General features: G+C 39.7%; 1 pseudogene; it reads right to left on the bottom strand.

Annotated features, from left to right (window-relative positions):
• Positions 1 to 5,627: 5,627 nt before the first annotated feature.
• LOC119508853 overlaps positions 5,628 to 22,912 on the bottom strand; it is a 61,282-nt pseudogene continuing 43,997 nt past the window's right edge.

The raw sequence follows: 22,912 nt of genomic DNA, 5'->3' as shown, positions 1-22,912 counted from the left end.
GAATATATATGGACCATATTTGCTGTAAGAAATTACCACAAACTTTGTGGCTTAAACAATACAAATTTATTTATTATTCTGTGGATCAGAAATCTGACATAGATCTCACTGGGCTAAAATCAAGGTGTAGGCAGAGTGCATTTCCTTCTGGAGGCTGAAGGGAGAATCCATCTCTGGACCTTTTTCAGATACTAGAGGCTGCCATCATTCCTTGGCTCATGGCCCCTTCCCCCATCTTCAAAACCAACAATGCTGGATGGTGTCCTTCTCACACTGCCATTTGTTTCTCTGCAGCCAGCAAGGTTCTCTTCTTTTCTAGACTCATGTGACTAAATTTGCCCACCTGAACATCCAGGATAATCTCCGCTGTCTCAAGGTCCTTCTCCTTAATTACACCTTCAAAGTCCCTTTTGCCATGTATGGTACATATTCACAGGTACTGAGAATGAGGGTGTGGACATCTTTGCAGGCCATTATTCTCACTCCCACAGGGACAGCATGGATGCATTAGAGACAAAACTTGTTTTAGATAGAGTAAGAAAACCCAGGATAGCTGTGTCATGGTCAGGAGTGAGGAACAGAGTATAGTGGAGAAATGGAACATTGTGCAAGGCAAAATGGAACAGAGATGCTCTGAAGAGGCCAAGTTTTAACAATTTTAGTGGCTGAGTTCATTCAGTAGACTGGCTGGTTTAGAAAATTAAATCCTCTCTTTGCAGGGAAAAAATGGAGGATGGCTATAGGGACAGGTGTAGGGAGGTGGAGAAATTCCATTTCTCCTTTTTCCAGTTTTTCTCACTTTATCTCTCTCACACACTGATTCAATATTTTATTAGGTAAGCCACTGTGAGTCACAGGAGTTTTGGTACAATAGAGTTGCTCTTCAATAAAAGCTAGTCATTAAATGTCTATGTAAAAAACTTTATATTTATGTTACCAAAGGGTTACATCCAACATGGATATAATATCTCTCTGTGGTGACATAGCAGTAGTGCTGCTCACCTTCCTTTATAAACACATTGTTTGAAATGTGTCCTCATTGTTTAGCTGCTTGCCCAGTTAAAGGTGGCATATCGTAAAAGGAGACTTTGCTGGCTATTTTAAAGTCCCTAACATTTAGGTCCCTCAGCTAAGAAATCATCTGGAACATCTAATGTGCTGTAGAGAGCTTTTTCACATGGACAACTGCCAATATCTATTGAATACTGTGCTGGTTTGCATATATTATCCCTCAGAAAAAGCCATATTCTTTAATGCAATCTTGTGGGGGCAGACATATTAATGTTGATTAGGTTGGAACCTATTGGTTCAGTGTTTCCATGGAGATGTGACCCACCCAACTGAAGGTGATGACTCTGATTAGATAATTTCCATGGAGGTGTGGCCCCGCCCATTCAGCATGGGCCTTGATTAGTTCACTGGAGCCATATAAAAGCTCAGACAGAAGGAGCTCACAGCTAGCTGCAGCTGAGAGTTACACTTTGAAGATGGCCATTGGAAGCTGTCACTGACATTTTGGAGAACACCATTTTGAAACACAACCTGGGAGCAAGCAGATGCCAGCCACGTACCTTCCCAGCTAACAGAGGTTTTCCAGATGCTAATGGCCTTTCTCCAGTGAAGGTACCCTTTGTTGATGCCTTACCTTGGACACTTTATGGCCTTAAGACTGTAACTTTGTAACCAAATAAACCCCCTTTATAAAAGCCTATCCGTTTCTGGTATTTTGCATTCCAGCAGCATTAACAAACCGGAACAAATACCTGTCATGAGCAATAATGGACTTTAAGTTGGCTATATCCCACACCCTCATCCAATCCAATCTCCATCAAATGTTTTATTGCATTAAAGTCTCAGATTTTAAGAGCTTGGTGTTCAATTGCTCCATGCTGCAAAACTACTCTGAATGTAAGTAGGTTACTATTATTATCATTAAAAATATTTTTCCTTATTACTTCACCAGTGGAAAGAGTTGAGAGAGGAAGAAAGAATGTGAATATTAGATGGGTCTGATAGATAAATGTACAATGTATAGAATCAAAAGAAGTAATGTTAATTAAAGTTGGGAAGAGTAGTAGGTGGTAGTTAGGGAGAACTTATGGCGCTGAAGGCATGCAGACTCAAAGACAGACTAGAAGGCACTAGCACTTGAAGAAAAGTAGAAATATAAAATGAAGCAGAGTTGTTCTAGTAGGGTCCAGAGTGTGAAACTTTTAGCAATATGTGTTTCTAATAGGAAAAGCAGACACATACTCTCTCTCTCTCTATTTATTCATTATTTATTTTATTTATTTATCTATTGTCAAACTTCCTTACCCAGAGACAATTTCTATTAAACACCTAGTTGTGTATTCTTGCAGACCTTCTTTAGTGTACTTACAGACACTGAGGTCATAAATTGGGGGATTTTATAAATAATACTTTTCTTTCTTACCTGAGAGTAGAACTAATTTAAAAAGAGACAATCAGGAGCAAGGCAGATGGAAATTATATGTATAATCAGCTTTTTTTTGCTGGTAAAAACTAGACTGGAGAATGTGGCTTTAGACATGAAACTAAGTGGGTATGTTGATACCTTCCCCCGAATCAGTCACAGGCAGTGCTAGACATTGGAACATTTCCACTTCAAGGACATTGCAAAGGGGACTGAAGAATGCATTCCCTGTGTGGACAGGTGGTCCCTGGAGGTGAGACAGGCAGGGCAGGCTTGGCACCCTCTCCTCAGCTACCAGTCTGACAATCCTGCTCCTTTTAGCAACAAATCACCCATATTGCTCCTGTCCCAGGGCAGCCCCCATTTTGCCTCATGCCACCCATGAATGTGGCTTTAGCACTTCTCTGCATTCTGTCCACAGTATCCACTTAGATTTTACTGAGGATTTCATGATGGAGTTTAGGAAGGAGGGAGTTATATCACATACCCTATAGGTTTGTTCCACTTAAAAAAATCCCTGTTAGACATTTCACCCAAGTCTCTGATTTTAGCTTATGAACAATTGGATCTCTTTCCTTCCGTTCTCTTTCCCTCCCTCTCTTTCCAGATCACCCCCATCTCTCAATCTTTCTCTTTTTCCTATGCAAATGAATTTGCTCAATCCAACCTCCTTTGAACTTGATAACTCCTACCCTTCACCTTGTTCAAGCAAACAAGAGACCCTCTCTGTGTCCTACTACCTTCTTTGAAGGAAATAGGGATTTATAAATAAATTTTATAAATATATATTGATTGTGGAATAGTGAAAATTTTAAGGGGAAAATATTATAAAACTAAAGCTCCTGAAGCTTCATTTTCCCATTTCATCTTGTTGTGGCTTAGATAAAATTAGCAAACTAACCACAAAATTATACAAACTGTAGATTTGCAGAACACTACAGGGTTTCATGTTTTGTTTCATCTTAAAAAAAAAAATGTCTTTGGAGTGGTCTTCACTAAGATGGCAGATGGTCATGGAAATCTAGACTGGCTCAAATACAGCCCAGGCTATGCCTCATGTTCTCAGACAATCATTATTTGTTTCTTATCATATGTGTAATCAGGAGGGATGACTTGTATATAATAAGTTTGGAGAAGAAATTGATAAAGCAGAGCTGACATGTAGTACCAGGCAAACTTAATTAGGCTTTTCCACATGTCAGTGTTTTGAGCCATGTTTTTCCTTCCTTTTTGAGGCTGGGGAGACTCCTATGACCTCCTGAGATTCAAAGTTAGAGCTCTTCTGTGCGGTTCTCCCACTTGTCCTATTCACAGCAGGTTACCATTCACTCATTTCAACAAATATTTCATTTCTGCTAATGCTTATTGAGTGCCAACTCGGGGCAAGATACTGCAAGGCATTGGGGATCTGACATAAAGAAGCTCTTGTCATTTCCCAGCTGGTACTGTGACAGCCTCCTAACCATCTGCCCACCTCCCCTCCAGTCCTCTTCCAGGCTGTTTGTTCCCTTCCTGGAAGCCAGAGTGATTGTTTTCAACCACAAGCGTGATGATCTTATTATGCCCTCACCCCCAAAGTCCGGCTCCTGAACTCATTGTCCGCAGGTAATGAGTAGTCAGGCCCCAGCCACTTCTCCAGTCTCTTCATCCTCTGCCTCTGACCCCAGGTCTCTGTGCTCCCTGCCTCTGGCCTTCCTTCAGTTTGCCAAGCATGGCTTCCTCCCTGCCTCTCTAGAACTTGTAATGGGGGTTCTCTCTGCCAGGAGAGTGCCTCCTTCTCCCTTTCCCTGGATAACTGCTGCAGCTCATATGCTTCATCTTCACACTAAGCAACCACCTCTCAGGAAGTCTTCACTGCTCTTCCTGACTAGGTCAAATGCTTTCCACAGCCTCTGAATAGCACTTTGCAGTTGCCATTTTATGTATGGTTGATGGATGCTTGTTTCCTGGACTGGACTATAAGCTGTCGGAGGTAGAGGCATCCCTAATGCCCAGCACAGTGTAGGCTCTCAGTAAACACTTGGCAAATGCATGAAGACAGACAGGTTCCTGCCCTCCAGAAATTTACAGTCTAGTAGGGAAAGACAGATGCTTAAATGTAACATTAGAATATGATGTGGTGAGTTCTATCTATGATGGGAAAATGTGGGATGCTATGGAACCACATGGACTGGTCACCTAACCCAGAATTAGGTATGGACAAGGAGGAAGAGAAAGCAAGATGTAGTGCAGTGGTTAAAAAGCACTGGTTCTGAACTCAGACAAATCCATATGCAAATACTGGTTTTACCCCTTGGGAAACCCACATAAACTCTTTGTACCCTCAGTGTAATAAGCTGTAAAATGAGGCCTGAAGGTTTGTTCTACTTGGGAGCATATATTAGTTATTTATTGTTGTGTAACCAATTACCTCAAAAATTAGACATTTAAAACAACAAGCATTTGTTTTTTCACAGAGTTTCTGAGGATAAGGAATCCAGGAGTGGCTTAGCTGGTGGTTCTTACCCAGGGTCTCTCGCATGAGGTTGCGGGTTAGCTGTTAGCTAGGGCTGCAGTCTCTGAAGACTTGACTGGGGCTGGAGGATCCACTTCTAAGCCCAACTTACATGACTGTTGACCGGAAGCTTCAGTTCCTCACCCTGTGAGTCTCTCCATGGAGCTGCTCATGCTGTGAATTCCTCCAGAGGGAGTGATCCAAGAGGAGAGAGCCCAAGATGGCAGCCACAGTCTTTTATAACCTAATCTCGGAAGTGACATACCATCACTTCTGCCGTATTCTATTGGTCACACAGACAAATGGTGATCATCCCTTTGTAATCACTATGTACGGTGTGGGAGGGGACTATACAAGAGTGTGAATACTAAGAGGTGGGGTTCCTCAGGGGCTGTCTTGGAGGCTGGCTACCTTCATGGTCAGATCTCAGAGACACCTGGGGTTGGCCTTTGTTTCAACCAGGACCCCCTTTGAGTTTGCTCTGAAATGTGAATGGTCAGATTCAAGCTCATCAGTAAATATTTTCAGTACAAGGTATACTTGTACTCTGATATTGTTGGTTTACAGTTTGTACCTGGCTACACTAGCTTAGTAGGGAATAGTGAGAGTTGTCACAAAAGTATGAAGACCTGCCTTAGGAAGGGGCCAGGTGGAGAAACTGGAGGGACCAGGTTGCATCCTCACTCTTATCAGGTGGTATCAAGAGCAGGAGGAGGCCTTCGTGGGCCCTTGATGGTCAGGCGGCTCGCTGCTAAGATGCCTTCGCTCACCATCTTCGTGCGGTAAAGTGCCTGTGTCGTTTGCTTTACCAGAGATGACTTGTATCTTCTGCCAGTGAATGATAATCATTTTCTGTTCATTTTCAATCTCTGTCAACCCAATAACAGATTCATAAGTTTGTACTGAGGAATAAATGAGGAAAGGCATAAAAAGTGCTTGGCATAGTGCCTGGGACAGCGTAGCCTCCAGTGATATCAGGATTGATCATTTGAGCAAGATGCTTAAGAACCAGCAGTAACTGGGGTCTGCAAGTAGGAACTAGCCAAGTTGGGAAAGTGTTCCAGGCAGAAGGAACAGCACATGCAGAGACCCAGGGTAAAAGGGAGCAGGGTAGGCTAGAGCAATTAAAGACTTTTGGGGCATCAAGGGCTTTGTAAGTTATGTTGAGTGTTTCCACTTTTTCCTAAGGGCTGTAGGGAATCGTTGAAGGATAGTTGTCAGGGCTCTAGGTGAAATCTTTGTAGCAGTTACTATCACAACCTATTTCCTTCCTCTTTCAAGAAATTCAGAGTTTGGATCTCAAAAATAAAATAAGCACTTGACGTGATGGCTCCATAGCCGGTAGTATTGTTTCTAAGCACTAATAGTCAATGATGTAAATCCTGCTTCACCTAATATTTAGGAAATAGAATGAAGTATTTGCTCCACAAGGGTCCCCTCAAAGTCATTTACTGAAGTATGCTCAGTTCCTTGCTGAGCTCCTGGCACACAGTAGGTGCACAATACTAGGCTTCCTGTCTCTAAAGAATCTTTAAATCTCACCAGCCAGGGGACAGGATAAGGGAGCCATAGCCCCTTCATTGTTTCCCTCAGCCCAGGAACTGCACCTGTGGCCAAGATGGAGGATTCAGCCAATGCTCTAGTCCGTGGGACAGCCTGGTTTCCTCCCCATGACCAGCCCCACATGCGGCCTTTGGGATGGTTCATTCAATTGCTCATTTATTCTTTCATCCAGTCTTACTGCATTTACTGAAGGAGAAATGTAGGCATGCCAGGCTCTTTGTCTTTGGATTGGCACAAAATATTCCATGAGGCTGGTACGTATTATCTTTGTTTTGCAGATCTCAAAACTGGGCCTCAAAGAAGTCAAGCGAATCCCTTAAGATCATGTAGCGGTTAAGGAAACAGCCTCAGAGCTCTGACTCAGGACTGCTTTGCCCCAAAGCTCACTCAAAACAAACAAATGAACAAAACCAAAATTGTCCCCATTGTTCTTACTAGAGAAGTCATACAGTTTTTTTTTTTTTACTCTAGTAAGTAAACAAAAATGCAGTTAAATCTTTCCATATATCTTATGATATTATTTTTCCTTATGGAAGAAAATCTTGAAAAATATCTTATGAAATTCTTTTTCCAGTTTCTGAGAAGTGGAATTGTTAGGTCAAAGGGTATATAAAATGTTAAGGCTTTAAAAATGTATCCAGCAGACTGACCTCCTGGAAAATTGTATCAAATTACCCTCCAAAAATGTATATTCTTCCTTATATTAACCTGTCTCCAAATGGTAAGGATGTAATTAAACTCACTTCTGAGTGGTTTCTCTGTACCTAACATTTAGTTTGAAGGGTCCTCTTTTAATCTACAACAACCAGGGGGTGGGTAAAAATAAGGCTCCAGTAACAGTTTGGTTCACCAAGATCCAGTAGGAAATAAAAAGAAAGCAACAAGAAGAAAGCTGAAGAGGGAGCAATTAGGTTTCAGTTTACTTCTGTTTTATCAGTTGTTCATTGTGCAATTTCACACAGACTGTGGTGTGTCATGTGTTCAAGAGTAAGATTGTGCAGTCCACGTATCATCGGACTGATTGACAGATTGACTAATTTCCACCGTTCGTTAATTTGGTGGAAAAAAATGGAATCAAGCCATGTCTAAATAAATTGACTGATTGTTCACTGGAATGTGCTGGTCCTATCAAAAGGGCTCTTTTGGTACCACCATATATAGGGTAGACGTGCTAGGAAGAAGGCAGACATTTTATTTAGCAAGTCACTTAAAATGAAAATAATAAAATGTATATATCCTCAATAATAGCTCATGTTTATCAAGTGCTTACCACTCTTGGCGCTTTCTTTTCATTTTTTAAATGTGGGCTTTGCACTTGGGTGTGGGAGCAGGCCACTTGTGGGCAGCTGGTCTACATGAGCAGCTGCTGTTACTGCCTGGAGCGGTAGTGGGGTCCGTGTCAGATGTGGCTTTTTCTGTATATCATGAATGTGACTTTGGTCTCTATTTCTTGGCTGATTTGAGATAGTTTTGAAAGTATCTTATTAAGTGCAGACTTTCATAATGAGCTTGGCAATCAGCAGCAATCTCAGTGGGTCTTATGCAGCCCCCACACAGTTGCCCTTCTGGGGCTGGGTCACAAGGTGAGTGCACTTTCATTGTTACTACTGTATATTGATTGATGGATCCCACAGCGGTTGTACAGTTTATACTCCTGTTAGCAGTGCGGGAGAGCTCCCTTTGTTCCATCTCTCATCAATATTTGGTGAATGAAAAATTTTTTTTCCATTCTGATTGGTCCGAGGGGACATTATCCAAATTTTAGGCATTCCTGCCCCTGAGACAATAGCTTTCGCATGGCAAAGATGTTCAGAGCCCGTGATGCTGAATGAATGACTGGAAGGAAAGCAAGATTGCATTAATGCCTTAGTTCTTTCCCTGTAAGGGATGGCACTGAGGATTAGTGAGCAAATCATAATCAGCACGTTCTGTTATCTTCCAAAGAAGTTATAAGAAGACCAAATTTTGTAAGAATCACATATGATGGAATTGGGAGGGGATACAATTTGCATGTGAATAAAAATAAATCTTTTATTAAGTGATTGGGTAGGGACCTCATGCATCTTTTACCTTAATTGGTGAACCCACAATTTTAAGACTGAGCCCTTAAAAAAACAGGCATTTGTGTGCCAGTTAAAAGTAAATATAAATACATAAAGAAATGAGACGCCAATTCAATTCTAAGATATTACTGATTCAACGTCAGAGAGAAAGGACTTCCAACCCATGTGGTGTATGCTGGCGTTGCCTGGTGGTTAGCAATGCCAGCTTTGGGGCTGGAGTGCCTGGGTTTGGATCCTAGCTCCACTATTTATTAGTTCTGTGCCTCAGTTTCCTCCACTGTAAAATGGGGAAAACAGTAATCAGCCTCATAGGGCTGCTGTGAGGATTAAATGAATTACCAATGGAAAATGCTTCATCCCGTGCATGGCATATGGTAAGAGCCAACAAGCACCCATCTACATATTTAATAATTTTTAATAGCCAGGTAAGAATAGAGATAATATTTAAAATTTTTATAGTTTAAAATATGTAATATCTAAGCTCATGTATAAATATTAAATTCATATTTAAAATTGAAACTTAAATATTTAATATTTAAAACTTCCCAGTTTGGGGGTGATACTATTAAATTATTGTTTAAAGAAATCAAGATTTCTTTATTGGGTTTGAATTTCATAGCACATATGAAATAAGATTATAACCAAAAATTTTATACCAAAAGTCTCCTGGGCATATTGCTCCTTAAGTTTGTGAGTTAGAAGCTTATCTCCTTTTAGGATTTCATAGGTCATTCCTTTGGAAGTGTCCGACTCTTGTTTAAGCTGTGACTATCAAATGTTCTGAGGTTTTTTTTCTAGGGCAGGGGTTGGCAAACTACCTTCGTGGGGCTAAATCCAGCCCAGCATTTTGTCTGTATGGTCCCCTAGTTAAGAATAGGTTTTACATTTTTAAATGGCTAAAGAAAAATTAGACAAAGGATATTTCATAACAAATGAATTGTATATGGAATTCAGATTTTAGTGTCCATAAATAAAGTTTTATTGGAACACATAGCCATGCTAATTCGTTTATGTGTTATCTGTGGCTTTCATGCTTCAGCTGCAGAATGGAGTGGTCACAACAGAGGCAATATGGCCCTCCAAGTTTAAAATATGTGCTATCTGGCCCTTTACAGAGAAAGCTTGCCAACCCCAGTTTGTTTCCAAACAAAGCCAGAGAGGTAAGATTCAGCTTTGTCCATTTTGAGACCTGTTAGTAGGTGAGGGAAGAGAGAATTCTTTAAGTAGAATAAAATTTCTGGATTATGTGTGGATCTAACCACTTCACGAACCTCTTAGGCTCTGAGACAATGCAAGTGAAAATACTTTGAGACTTAAGCATTGGAGAGAGAAAGGTAAATGCATTCTGAGTCAGTGATATCAAAAGGTTGTCATGGAAGGTAGGTCTGCTGCCTAAGTACCCCTGAGGGAGCCTGTGAATAGGAGTCTGTAATCTGTAATTTTCTTTAGGCCCAAATGCATTAGATAAAAGGGCGTGACACAGTGGGAGTGTTTTCCTTTTATTTTCTGATATTCTTAGGCTGTAATCTTTTCAACTGCTTCATCAGGATTTATCTGTTGTAATTACTGAGATCTGTGGTGCATGTTATCAACATATCAGAAGAACTAAGAAACACTTTCCTTAAAAATAAAAAATAAAAAAAAAGTTATCTTAAGCTGCCAACTATGAAATGCTAAAAAACAGTTCTTTGTATAACTTCATAAAGAGCTTCTGAGAGATCTTTCCTGTTTATCTTACTGCTGATAAGAATCCAAGGAACACTAAATTCAGCTTCTTTCTAGAAAGAGAAATTCTGTGGGGTATAGTTGTCTGGGGCAAGTTGCATTTTAGAAATGTTTTCTCTTCTGCCTATTTGATGGCCTATTTTACTTAAATTTTTGTTGAAATCTCTTTTTCTACATAGTTCTCCATTGTAGTTCTAAATGAACACCATGGAAAATGATACCTTCCAGATGTCTCATTTTTTTAAAATATTAAAATAATGGAGTGTTGTGCTAACCTGATACACCATAGTTAGGATTGCTCATGGCAACTGTGGTTGTTGACTTACGTGTTCTGACTGAAGCTCCAGCTTGCTGTGGGCCAAGACTGGTCAAGGCTTTGTTGACAGAATACTTTATTTCTTCCAGCTGTCCTTTCCCTGTTATCCAGTACAGTGCTGCTGGATAAAAATATTAACCCAGATGTCAATATACAGCTTAGTAGCATTGGAAAAGCAGCCGTAGTTGGATTAAAGCACCCAGTAGACAAAAGGCAGAGAAGAGAATTATAAAGCAGAGAAGACTTTATGTTTTTACAACAATGAAAAAAAGAGCATAAGCTCTTAAGAACAATTTAGAAGACTAATCTGGTAGGACTAGGAACTGTGAGAATTGCTTTGGGAAAAACAAGGGCTACTCTAGCCTTTACTGAGCTCTTATAGATAACGTACACTGAGACCTGTTCACATCTTTTACATAATTATCTCATTTATCCTTGCCTCAGGGATGCAGGTAGGAGTTATTATTATTTGCACTTTGCAGATGAGAGGCCTCAGGCACTACGAGATGAATTAACTTGCCCAAGGTCTCACAACTCCGTAGGGCCAGGATCCAAACCTACTGTGTCTGGCACCAGAGAATTAATGTGTTCAACTAAAACTTCACAAAGTTTAAAACCTGGAAGAAAGGACACCTATGAGGGGCTGTGGTGGGGGTTGGAGAGGGTTGGAGGCCACTAAAGTCCTCAAATTTAGACTTTTGAGGTTACTGCTAAATGGGGGGTGTTAAATAAAAATAAAACTGCCACCTGTGCTGAGTTGCCCCTTTCCTAGACATGGCAGGGACTCTTTCAAAGATTAAAAACTGACCAAGGACAGGACTTCCTAAGACAGCTGAGCAGTCCTCACAAAGTTGCAATTTTTGCAACAGTTAGTGATTATTTGGTCTTGGTCAGGTAGGGAGAGCCTATTTAAAAATGGATGAGTATGTTATACTAACCAATGCATATCTGCTCACCCGCATCCCATGTAAATTGGAAACTTTAGGTCAGCCATCAATATATTTCCTCACTTGCTTCTATGTTTGCCCCGTATAAGCTCCTCTTTTCCACCCTCTTGTTAGAGCTCCCTTCTGCTTTCTGGATGGATGCTGCCCAGCTGAGGAATCACTCAATAAAAGCTGTGAGATCCTAATTTTCAAATTGTTAAGAAGTTTTTCTTTTATAAACACTCATTGTGATTTTTTTGAGCATGTTGAAAACATTAATTGATTAAATGTGAATGTTAAGACATACTATAATTTTTGTTACACATTTTGTTGCTGTGTTTGTATATATTTTTATATCCTGGGGGCCTGAAAAAACCAGAAATGCTCCATTTCTCTCACCCCCTGAGAGATCCTATAACATGATTAGACACGACATCATTATTTACTATTTAAAATAAACAAAATACCTTGACCAGTTGATATTTTTCCAGTATTTAGCATTTCATCTTGCACTTTTAGTTATATAACATTAACTTTGTTCATTTAAAATACCTAAATACTTTCATTGAATTTACATGGATAACTATGCCATGATAGTTCTACTCAAAAACATAAGATTATAGTATCTTCTAGGTCCTAATCCATTGGCCTTCTTGTTAACATTTGTTAATTTTTGGAGTTCTCAACTCCATTTCAAAAAGAACAGGGATTCACCCATTCTTACATAGCCAAGAGGCATGATTAATTTGAATGAATATTCCCATCTTCACTCACATCCTACTGAACTATTTGTTGAATGGAATGGACAAGAATGGGATGGAAAACGAACGGAATAGAGGAATGGATCCCCCTTTATTTAAAACAAAAGAGGACTCTCGAGGATTTCTAAAGGTTGTGAGGGAGAGAGTGATACCTTAGCAATGGTAGAAGAGTTTTTAAAATTTCCATTCCTTTCAAGTTTCAGATTTAGGGCAATAGTTGTGAGAGAGTAGAGTAAAGGACACTCAGCCAGTCAGCTAGCCAATATTTACTGAACACCACTGTGTACCAGGCCCCAGATATACAGGTATTCAAAGCAGACAGGTCCTTCTCCTCAGTAGCCAACAGCCAGATGAGTTTGGGCATGAGATTTGGAGTAGACAATCTTGGCTATGGGATCTTTGATAATTTACCTCAGTGTCTTTCATCTCTAAAATGGAATATTGATCATACCTTCCATGGATAGATCTGTGAGGATTAAATTAAGAAATACGAAGTACCTCACACATAATATGCAAGAAATTACTAAAGATAACTTTTCCTTTTCTCTCTCTCTGGAATTGGAGGAGCATTAAGGCTATCCTCCCTGTCCCACTGCCACTAGCTCCAGGAATATAGCAAAGGAAAAGCTGGGTTAGAGGCAGCTGTGTACTGAAGGATACTATAGTAGAAAGTAGAAAAAGCATGTGTTGTTTTTTGATTATTTCTCTTTTCCAAACAGGGAGAAAAAAGTATGTAAGGGAAAAAACCCACAAAGAAATATAAAATACTTAATGAGACTACACACATATATACACACACACAAATTCAGCTCAATTGCAAGGAAATGACCAGTAGCAGTTCTCCACTTGTAGAACTTTCCATGTTGGAAAGAAAGAGCATGCATGTAGAACTAAGTGGCCACTTTTCTTATCTGCCCTTCTCTGTGTCGTGTCATGGAGGAGGCCTGCTAATCCCCCAGTAGGGAGACATAATTATGGTCAGCAGCAACTATGGTCAGAAGAGGCCATTCAGAGGAGACCAGTCAGGTGAGCTGTATCTGAGTTAGTGGCGGATACGACAAAGGGACATTTATATGCTATCAAAAGGTGAGTGCCTGGGCGACATCCCTTCTACTCTTTAGAGAATTGCCTGTACAGTAGGACCTCATTTTATGTGACCAATACATTACGAGACCCTTCGTGTAAGTTGAGAATCATGCAAATAGCGAACCACATTATTATTTAATAAGTATTTATTATGTGAGCATACCTATCACACATTTTAAAATAAATAAGGCAAATAAACACTCTAGTAACAATAAGTAAACAAAATTAATCATAGAAATCATTTAAAAATATTTTAGTTCTTGCTCTCTGTCTATATTTATTTATTTATTTTTTTGATTGGTAATCATATATACCTGAATTCATGTTGTATTGAGTTCATGGAAAATGAGGTCCGTACTGAGGTATATTTTGCTGCAACATTGTCTGCATTGGAGGAGAAGAGGGACAGGAATTACTTGAACATTCTATATCTTTAGTGAAACCTGCACACCAATTTGATTGATTGTCTCTGTCAGGAAATAAACAGATTCTCCGTACTGCCGAATGCCCCCACATTTTTATTAATTTATTAGTTAATTATTTTTATTTTTGTCTTATCTGGAAAGCTTTAGTCACTCCTCTTTCTCAGGACATGTGTGCTTAAAAATTTTTATTCCATCCATTAATACCCTTAAATGTCTTAAACAGAATCTAATCTGTAAGCTCCCTCAAATCCTATCGAAACAGGCAGGAATAAATCTTAAATAAATGTAAAAACAGTATCATATCCTCAAGTGGGCAGAAACTCTCCAAACCATAAATACAATTTTGATTCTAGTTTGCCTCTTGAGCACTAAGTGGAGATTTTTTAAATGATGTGGAAAAAGCCATTTATTCTTAAGTCTTGTACAGCTCTTTATCCTATCAATTGAAATTAAAAATAGAAACACACACACACACACACACACACACACACACACACACACACACGGTATGGGTATTATTATGGGAGGGGATAGGGTTCTGCTGTGTGCTCTGGAGGCAGCACTGCTTATTTATGAAATCCCTACAGTAATTTTTATCACACATACTTAATTATTTGGGGGAATGGATTATATAATTTGAAAATTTTCTAAGCATTTGATTTCTAGCACACTATAGGCTCATTAAACACTGGTGAACTAAACTGAGTATCTTTATGAGCTCTCTGTTCCTAGAAATGGTTGGCAGAAATGGTATAGTGCAGCACAGTGATCAATTAGTGGTCATGGAATGAACTTAGTAGGTCATGTCCAGCATTTAAGAATTGGAGTGCCATGAAATAGATGGAAAATACTGGAATGTACTGAATGTATTAAGGGTTAATATTGTGTGGTAAAACTCTTGTTTCAGATCCATATGTATGGGCATGCTGAGTTAACAGTGAAACATTTTTTTCTCCATGGATTGTGGTAAAAATGCTTAAAAGTCACTGGTGTAGAAGAAATTCAAGCATTGATTGGGTAGTTGAATCCTCTTGTTGATGATGATGTTGACAGCAAGAGCAGCTAAAATTTGAGTGTTTATATGTGCCAGACTCTGTTCTGTCTTTTTTTTTTAAGGATTTTCCAATTTAATTCTCAAAAATAAAGGCATATAGTATTCTCAGTCTATAGATAAGCTAAATATTTCAGTGAGATTAAAATGCTGTTCCCAAGGTCAGTCAGCAGTTAAAAGTCAATTTGAGATTTGAACCAAGACTGTCTGCCTCCAGGGTCAGTGGACAAGAATCACTGTTATATTTTAAGACCCCTTCAAAAAAGGCAATTCTTGAGCTGTTGATCATTGCCCAGGAACACTACCATCAGAGTACAGGCCGGAGACGAGGAGGTGAGACTAAACTTGACTCCTTTCAGTTATGGCCCTCCTGGGTTCATGGCAGTAGTGCATTACAATAGAAAGTCGATGAATTTAGAATAAGATAGACTTAGATGAGTGCAATGTTGAGCAGTTGTTAATCTGTTTGAGCCTTGGATTCCTTCTCCACTTTCTTCATTCCTTTCTGTAGAGCTGTTGTTTAGTGAGGGGCCTGTGTACTTATATGACTCACACGTCCTTATGTTGTGCCAGGCATTGTTCTAAGCATTTTCCATGTACTAATACATTTAATCCTTGCAGAACCCTTCCAAGTAGATACTGAAATTAGCCCCATTTTTACCAGTATCAAAACAGGCCTAGAGAGAACCAGTAACTTGCCCAAGCTCACAAAGCTATTAAGTGGCAATGCTGGGGTTCAACCCAGGTAGACCAACTCCACAGTTACTCTCTAATCATGGCATTACAGATCCTTCATAAATGTTAAAAGATTCCTTATTAACATTTCCCCATTCAACTCTTTGGACACCATTTTGAATCCATTCTGATTGCCTGTGAAAGTGTTTTCTACCTCATAGTAGTATCCACTCAGTAGTATCACACCATCACTCCTCTCTCCTACTAAGTCCATTTGCAGAATGGAATATAGCTCCTTCTTTCTCATGCCTGTAGAAGTTATGCCAGTTTTTCCTTCATCCCCAGGAGGAATTTTCCAAGTGTTCTGTCTTCCTGAATCCATTTTTATGCGTCCTCAAATTTCCAAGCAAAGATTAACTATTTTTTCATTAGTTTATTCATAAACAATAAATTTACAGCCCCTCTATCTTCTCAAATTCCTTCTCTCTCTCTGCCAGCCTTTTTATCAGGGAAGAGCTATTTTTAAGTAATCCGTGGAATAATTTCCCATATAGTGTTTTAATATGTTCTGCTTAAAATGAAGGGCATAACTGGCTGCAAGCAATCAAAAATACATTGAAATTCCCAGTGTAGGTGCCCAGAGATTCCAGTAATATTTTAATTGCAGTTATTTGAGGTAAAGCTAGAATCTTTAAACAAATTCTCAAATTGTTTTTCTTCCCCACCAGAAACGTAACCAGAATCCTAGAGCTTCAGTGTAGCCACCAGATGTTTTCTTTCTGGGTTGGCACTTACTTCAGGTAGGAACAGGGAAGTGAAGTAAATGAGCAGTCATGTGATTTTTCTTCCAACCCCTCCTTCTGTCTCCCAGCCCGATTTAATGCAACATATGTAGCTTCTTTTTCATTTTCTGTCCATAATGGAGATGGACATAGTGCTTGCTCATAACTTCCTAACATTTGCCTCTTACACTTTAAATGCCATTCAGGTCATCCTTAATACTCTCAAATCCTTTGACTTTTCCTTTTCCAAGCCCCAAATCTGCAACCTTTAATTATTTTTACAGCATGTTACTCACATCCAGATTTTTAGCCTGTGACAGTCCATTAATATTTAATCAAAAATACAGATACTTTTTGATGGGTTTAGGGTAAGATAGATGTCAACTCTATGGGAACAATTATAGAAGGCAGCAAAACAAAACAAGCCAAAAAAACTCTGAACTCTTTCTTGTTAAGGAAATTAGTTTCCAAAGTTTAAACTTTAGTAAGATATTATCCCCAAATGGAAGTGGTAAAGAACACGTATGAGTCACACATAATTGGGAAATACTATTAAATGCCCATAATTGTGTAAGGAAAAGTTAAAAAAAAAAAAAAAAAAAGCTAGTGACCAATGTGACTTCCATGTGCAAGAGGGACTGTTATGCTTTGCTCTTAATACATTGATAAAAGCAAATTTAAGACAAATTTCAGGAAATACTTTGTTGGAGTAGTATTTTATTTGCAGAGGGTATACTGCTAGAACACAGAAAGAAAGGACATAGTAGAGTCATATTCATCTCTTAATCCATCCCAGCTTTCTTGTCTAAGTCCTCCAGATTGGAATGGAAAGATAAGGGGAACCAGAAAGTTTTTCGTTGACATTACTGCTGAACCTAGCAGGTGTAAAAGGCTTACTTTTTTCCTCCCGGGGGTTTTTGAGGATTTTTTAGGGACTTTTGTCTCCACCCCTGCCTCACTCAGTGGGGCCCTTTCACCTGTAGTTGCCTTAATGCAGATAGTGTATTCTTTCTCCTGTGGCTCTTCATTTACTCCTTCTTCACCCTAAAGACTCTGGTAGTCACCTCCAGCTTTCATTTGCTGAGGTCTCATTAAGCATCCGGGAGTCCCTGCAAGACAACAACTCTCTCTTATGAGTGCCCCACATCCTGTCTGTGGGAAACATTCGGGCATCCTTTATGCTTACGAAGTCGGGGAGAGCAGGCTCATCCTAGATTCCGATACAGCTACCTCTCCTCGAGCTCATGTCACCTACCTCTAGCCCTGTAGGATTTTTAGGCAGGAGTCAGATACCAGTCCATTGTGTCTTCCATATTGTAGCAATCACATGATAAGCTCTCTGGTGATCCCACTGAATTTCCTCTTCACCATGTTTGAAGTGAGGATAGACAGCCCTGCCCCCTTTCTCATAGAGTGTTGAAGTCATAGCACAAACTCTTTCCAAATAAATCCTTGTTACAAATTCTTTTCTCAGCACTTTTCTCTTGTTCTGATTTTTTTGATATGCTTGTATGTGAAGGGTCTGAGTTCTCTAACTGGTTCTTGGACACTAACTTTGAAATTCTGCCTTGTGGTCTATTATCTTTAAACTAAGATAGAAAAATTTCCATTTTAATATCCTGTTGAATAAATAGATCAAACTTCTTGAGGACTGTATGTACTGTTAGACCAAGACCAAGCTCTACTAGGGCAAAATTTGCTCTCAAGGGATTTTAGCAGGGAATGTTCTCATTCTCCCTTTTCCTTTTTAAAGTGATAATGGCCTCTTGGGGAAAGTGCCTACCTTAAAGACCTTCTGCACAACAGGTAATGTCTTGATTAGCGGAGCTTTCTGTTAAATCATTTGAAACCCACCCTACCAGTGATTTCACTTTAAAAAATTTGGAATAGGAAACATTTTTCTCTTGATGAAATATCAAGAGTAATTGTGTGCCACAGCGGAAGGCATTTCCTCTTGATTGATGCCTTTTGTGTTTAGTCTGGTGTGTTATTTTAGCCTTCCTTTGGACTTCTCTGACAGGGTAAGTGGAGAATTCTGAAACTCACAAAATCAACTAGGTTGGCAATTTTCAGAAAGCAGTTCAAGTTGTTTTGACTTTTCCGTGGAGCTCCTCATTCCTTTGCACAGGGATCTGTGTTGGATTTTGTAAAAAATTAACTTTTGAATGCATTTCCTACTCTCTAGGTCAGTGGCTTCAGGCAATACTAACCCACTAGGTGAGATTAGGTTAGCAGTTGTGTTAGGTTTGCACAGCATTTTAAGAGGCAAGTCATCTAGGCTTTTCTATACCAACTTAGATCAAACCATTCATTATGCTAACTGTTCAGCTCTGCAGGCATTTGAGCTTTATCTTTTCTTAGATATTTTAGGACATCTTCCAGTGCTAATTAAGGTAAACTCTCTGAAAAGAACCAACATGCCTGGTGTCAATGTGGTTATAGTTTTGGTTATAGTTTTCCATTTCCTATATCAGTGATTGATTGGTTATTGGGTGAGGGATAGGAAATACCAGAAAGACTAAAAGGTAACATTGGGCATGTCTTTGTATGTGGCACAAAAGTTTCAGAGGTAAGGACTGGGGACAAAAGAGGAGGGCTTTGTTACACCAAAAAAACCAAGGATATAACTAGATATTTAGTTAGACACTCACACTATGCCCCACCCCAATAAGGGTTGTTCTTTGAAATTTTAATTGAAATATTAGTGAAACAATGAGGGCTGACTAAGTAGGCTTTTGGCCAATGATCCTACTTTTTAAATGCAATTTTATTGAGATATATTCACACACCATATAATCCGTCCAAAGTATATAATCAGTGGCTCACAGTATTATCATATAGTTATGCATTCATCACAACAATCAATTTTAGAACATTTTCATTACTCCAAAAAATAAAATTAAATTAAATTAAAATTAAAAAGAACACCCAAAACATTCCATATCCCTTTCCCCCCTTATTATTTATGTATATTTTTGTCTTTATTTTATTACTCATCTGCCCATACACTGGATGAAGGGAGTGTCAGTCACAAGGTGTTCACAATCACATGATCACATGATAAAAGCTATCTAGTTATACAATCATCACCAAGAATCAGGGCTACTGGATTACAGTTCAACAATTTCAGGTATTTCCTTCTAGCTATTCTAATACACTAGAAACTTAAAGGAATATCTATTTAATGCATAAGACTAACCTCCAGAATGACCTCTTGACTATTTGAAATCTCTTAGGCACTAAAATTCTATTTTTTCACTTCTTTCCCCCCTTTTGGTCAAGAAGGCATTCTCAATGCCAGGGCCAGGCTCATCCCTGGGAGTCATGTCCCACATTACCAGGGAGACTTACACCCCCAGGAGTCATGTGCCATGTAGTGGAGTGGGCAGTGAGTTTACTTGCTGAGTTGACTTACAGAGAAAGGCCACATCTAAGCAACAAAAGAGGTTCTCTGGGGGTGACACTTGGGCATAATTATAAGTAGGCTTAGCTTTGCCTTTGGAGAGATAAGTTTTCCAATTATCCTTTAATGGGGCAAAAAATTACACTTTAACTAGACTACAATAACGTACCTTAACTACACTGGGATAATACACTTCAGTTATACCTTAAGACACCTTTACAGAGTGTAACCACAGCAGTGCCAAAGAACAAAAACACCACCAGGGAATCACAGCACCCCTGACATACAGAACATCCCATCCCATTTAATGCTGAAATCATTGAACTAGAAAGAGTGCCCCTTGGTGAGACTATCTCTAGGTTATGAAGGCAGGTATTCCAGGTAGCTCCCCTTGAGCAATCCCAGTGGCAAGACCATTATTGCCTTTTTACAGTAAGGATCTGATAGTGACTCAGGAGGCAGAGACAACTCCCCAGTTCCCCAACTAAAGGCTTTGGGGAAAATGTTTTTAATGGTTTTACTATTGCCAAGTCCACCTAGAAGGAATACGTCTTGCAGTTGATCAACATGGCATCAAACCAGTCACCTGTGCTCTAGATTGCTGTGTGATGAAGGCCCTGTGACTCTAATTATTGTAGCAGGAACTCATATGTCTCTCTGTTCTCATCTTAAACTCAGAATTTAGTTGGAAACAGGGTTCTATTTACAAGGAGGATGACTTCTCAGCCTTTTGGTTAAGATCAAGTATATTTAAAAGGGGACAAAAGGAAGCAAAACACATTCCTGCTCACCCCTGGGTCTGTGCTTCTGACCAGGGTGTTTAGTAGCTTATTTTTTGTTGCCTGTGTTTCCCCCACTTTCCATAAGAGAATAGCTAGAGGTGGGGGGTCACATCCATCCCCAGCTTCAGGTTACCTTACTCTAGGATGATACACAGCTGTACCATTATAGAGCCTGTTAAAACCTCAGGCTGTGATTGTTGCAGCATGTTATAGTGGGAAGTAAACAAAGGTAACTCGCCTTTCCTAATCTGTTTAAAAAATAATATTGATAACAATAACAATAAGCATTCACCAAATGCTTACTATGAGCTAGGCTTTATGTAAACTCATTGAATTTTCATAACCTCCTAGGAGGTAGGTACTATCACATCCCTGTTTTACAGATGAGGAAACTGAGGCAGGGAGTGGTCAAGTAACTGGCCTGAGCTCATAAAGCAAGTAAGTGGTAGAGCAGGGAGACAAATCCAGACAGTCTGGCTGCAGAATCTTTGTTTCTAATCACGGTGGCCCTGCCTCTCTCATATTAGTGATACAAGGTTCAAATGAAATTGTATATGAAAGTTCAATATACAAATATCAGATATACTATTCTTAGGCTCCTTAAGTGGGGGTAAAGAATATGGACATGAATTCCTTCTTCTCAAATTGTTTGTGTTATTTCCTTATGAAGACAAGGAAGTGTGAGAAAGAATGCAGGAGCACGTATTCTAATAGGGTAGCCACATGGTTATGGTATTAGTTTGCTATTGCTCTGTAACAAATTACCAAAACAATTTGGTGGGTTAAAACAGCACAAATGTATTATCTCACCCTTTCCATGGGTCAGGAGTCCAGCAGAGGTTAGCTGGATCCTCTGCTCAGGGTCTCACAAAGCTGAAGTCCAAACCCCCGGTGGTTGTCAGAATTTATTTCCTTGCAGTTGGAGGACTGAGGCACCATTTCAGCTGCTGGCTGGGGACTGCTTCTGACTCTTTGAGATTGCCTAAAGTTCTTTGCCAAAAGGCCCTGATAGGTGGTTTGAACTTGGACGTTTGCTTTCTTCCAGGCCAGCAGAAGTGCGTCTCTTTGATTTCCAATCCTTCTCTGGTCTGCTAAGATGGAGTGGCTGTCCCATCACCATTTGCCATGTAATGTAACCTAAATGGGGGGTGCAATTCATAATTCACAGGCTCTGCCCACACTCAAGGGGAGGGGATTATACCAGGTGTGCACGTCTGGGGGTGGGAATCTTGGGGGTGTCGTAGAATTCTGCCCACAGGACTCAGGTTTTGAAGCTCATGGGGGGTCTCAGCAATATGGCTAATGTGGATTGTGAGAAAGCTGTGAAATGGGTTACTAATGACTGTGGATACAGCACCCGAACTCATTCATGTACTGTTCTGCTCAATGCTGCAGAATTTGGAGCTCTTAAATTTGGGGTTTCCAGGGGCTTTGCTGCCATGGGAATGATCAAGGCTACCAAATGCCAACTGGTGAAAATTGCCAAGGCAGCTCCTGGACTTGACCCTGACAAGCACTGAGACTGCATCCTTCGCAAGGCTCCCAGACTCACCCTTCTTCTTACAGATTTGGCAGGCCCCACACAGAGCACTGTGTGATAAACAGTTCTTACAAGAGCAGAGAATGTTCTTTGAGAAAATATAAATATTGCCTTTGTCCCACTGACACATAGCAATTTTCTTCCTGCATGGTGGGAGCAGAGTCTGTGTGGGAAGGTGCTGGTTTAATTTCTGTCACATCTTACTTGCCCATTTCCTGGGGGCAATTTAAATCTCAAAATTGATTCAGTTGAGAATTACCATTGTGGAGCTCCAGGGTCAATTTAGCATTGAAGGCAAAGGCCTCTGGAATTCCCAATGAGTCACGAGGCATGAGGCCCTATAATAAGCAACACTGTCCTTGAGAGCTGGGAAATTTGTGAAGTTCAAAAAACCATGCACTGATAAACTCAGATGATTTAGGGGTGAAGCCAGGGAACAAAGAGACCTTTTTTGGACACATATTGGACACACTGAACCTTCAGGTATTAAAATAATAATCTTTTATTGATACAAGATGTTTTTATTTACAAAGTGTTGCCAGTTCTGGCGAGGATCCTCCTCCTTATTGTTTTCATGAAAATTAAAAAGAGAAAAAAGATCGCATCTTGTGGACAAGGAGAAGGTAAACTGATGGGAAGCATTTCAGTTTGTCCCCAAATGGTGAGGTTCAGTATTGGGTCCTGTCAAGTTCTATGCTGAAGGCAATGGGCTATCAGGAATCCTGAAGTGATGTTACCAAAAACATTCTTGTATCTTTTATTATACATGTAATACATGTTAATTGTAAAAAATATGACTACAAATATAGAAGAAAGAACACAAAAAATGCCCATAATCCCAATGCCTAGAAATAACAATTTGATATTTTGCCTTATGTATGGGTGA

This window comes from Choloepus didactylus, chromosome 14 (assembly GCF_015220235.1).
Source record: "Choloepus didactylus isolate mChoDid1 chromosome 14, mChoDid1.pri, whole genome shotgun sequence".
In the NCBI taxonomy this organism is placed as follows: domain Eukaryota; kingdom Metazoa; phylum Chordata; class Mammalia; order Pilosa; family Megalonychidae; genus Choloepus; species Choloepus didactylus.
This window is presented reverse-complemented; position numbering and strand designations above follow the sequence as displayed.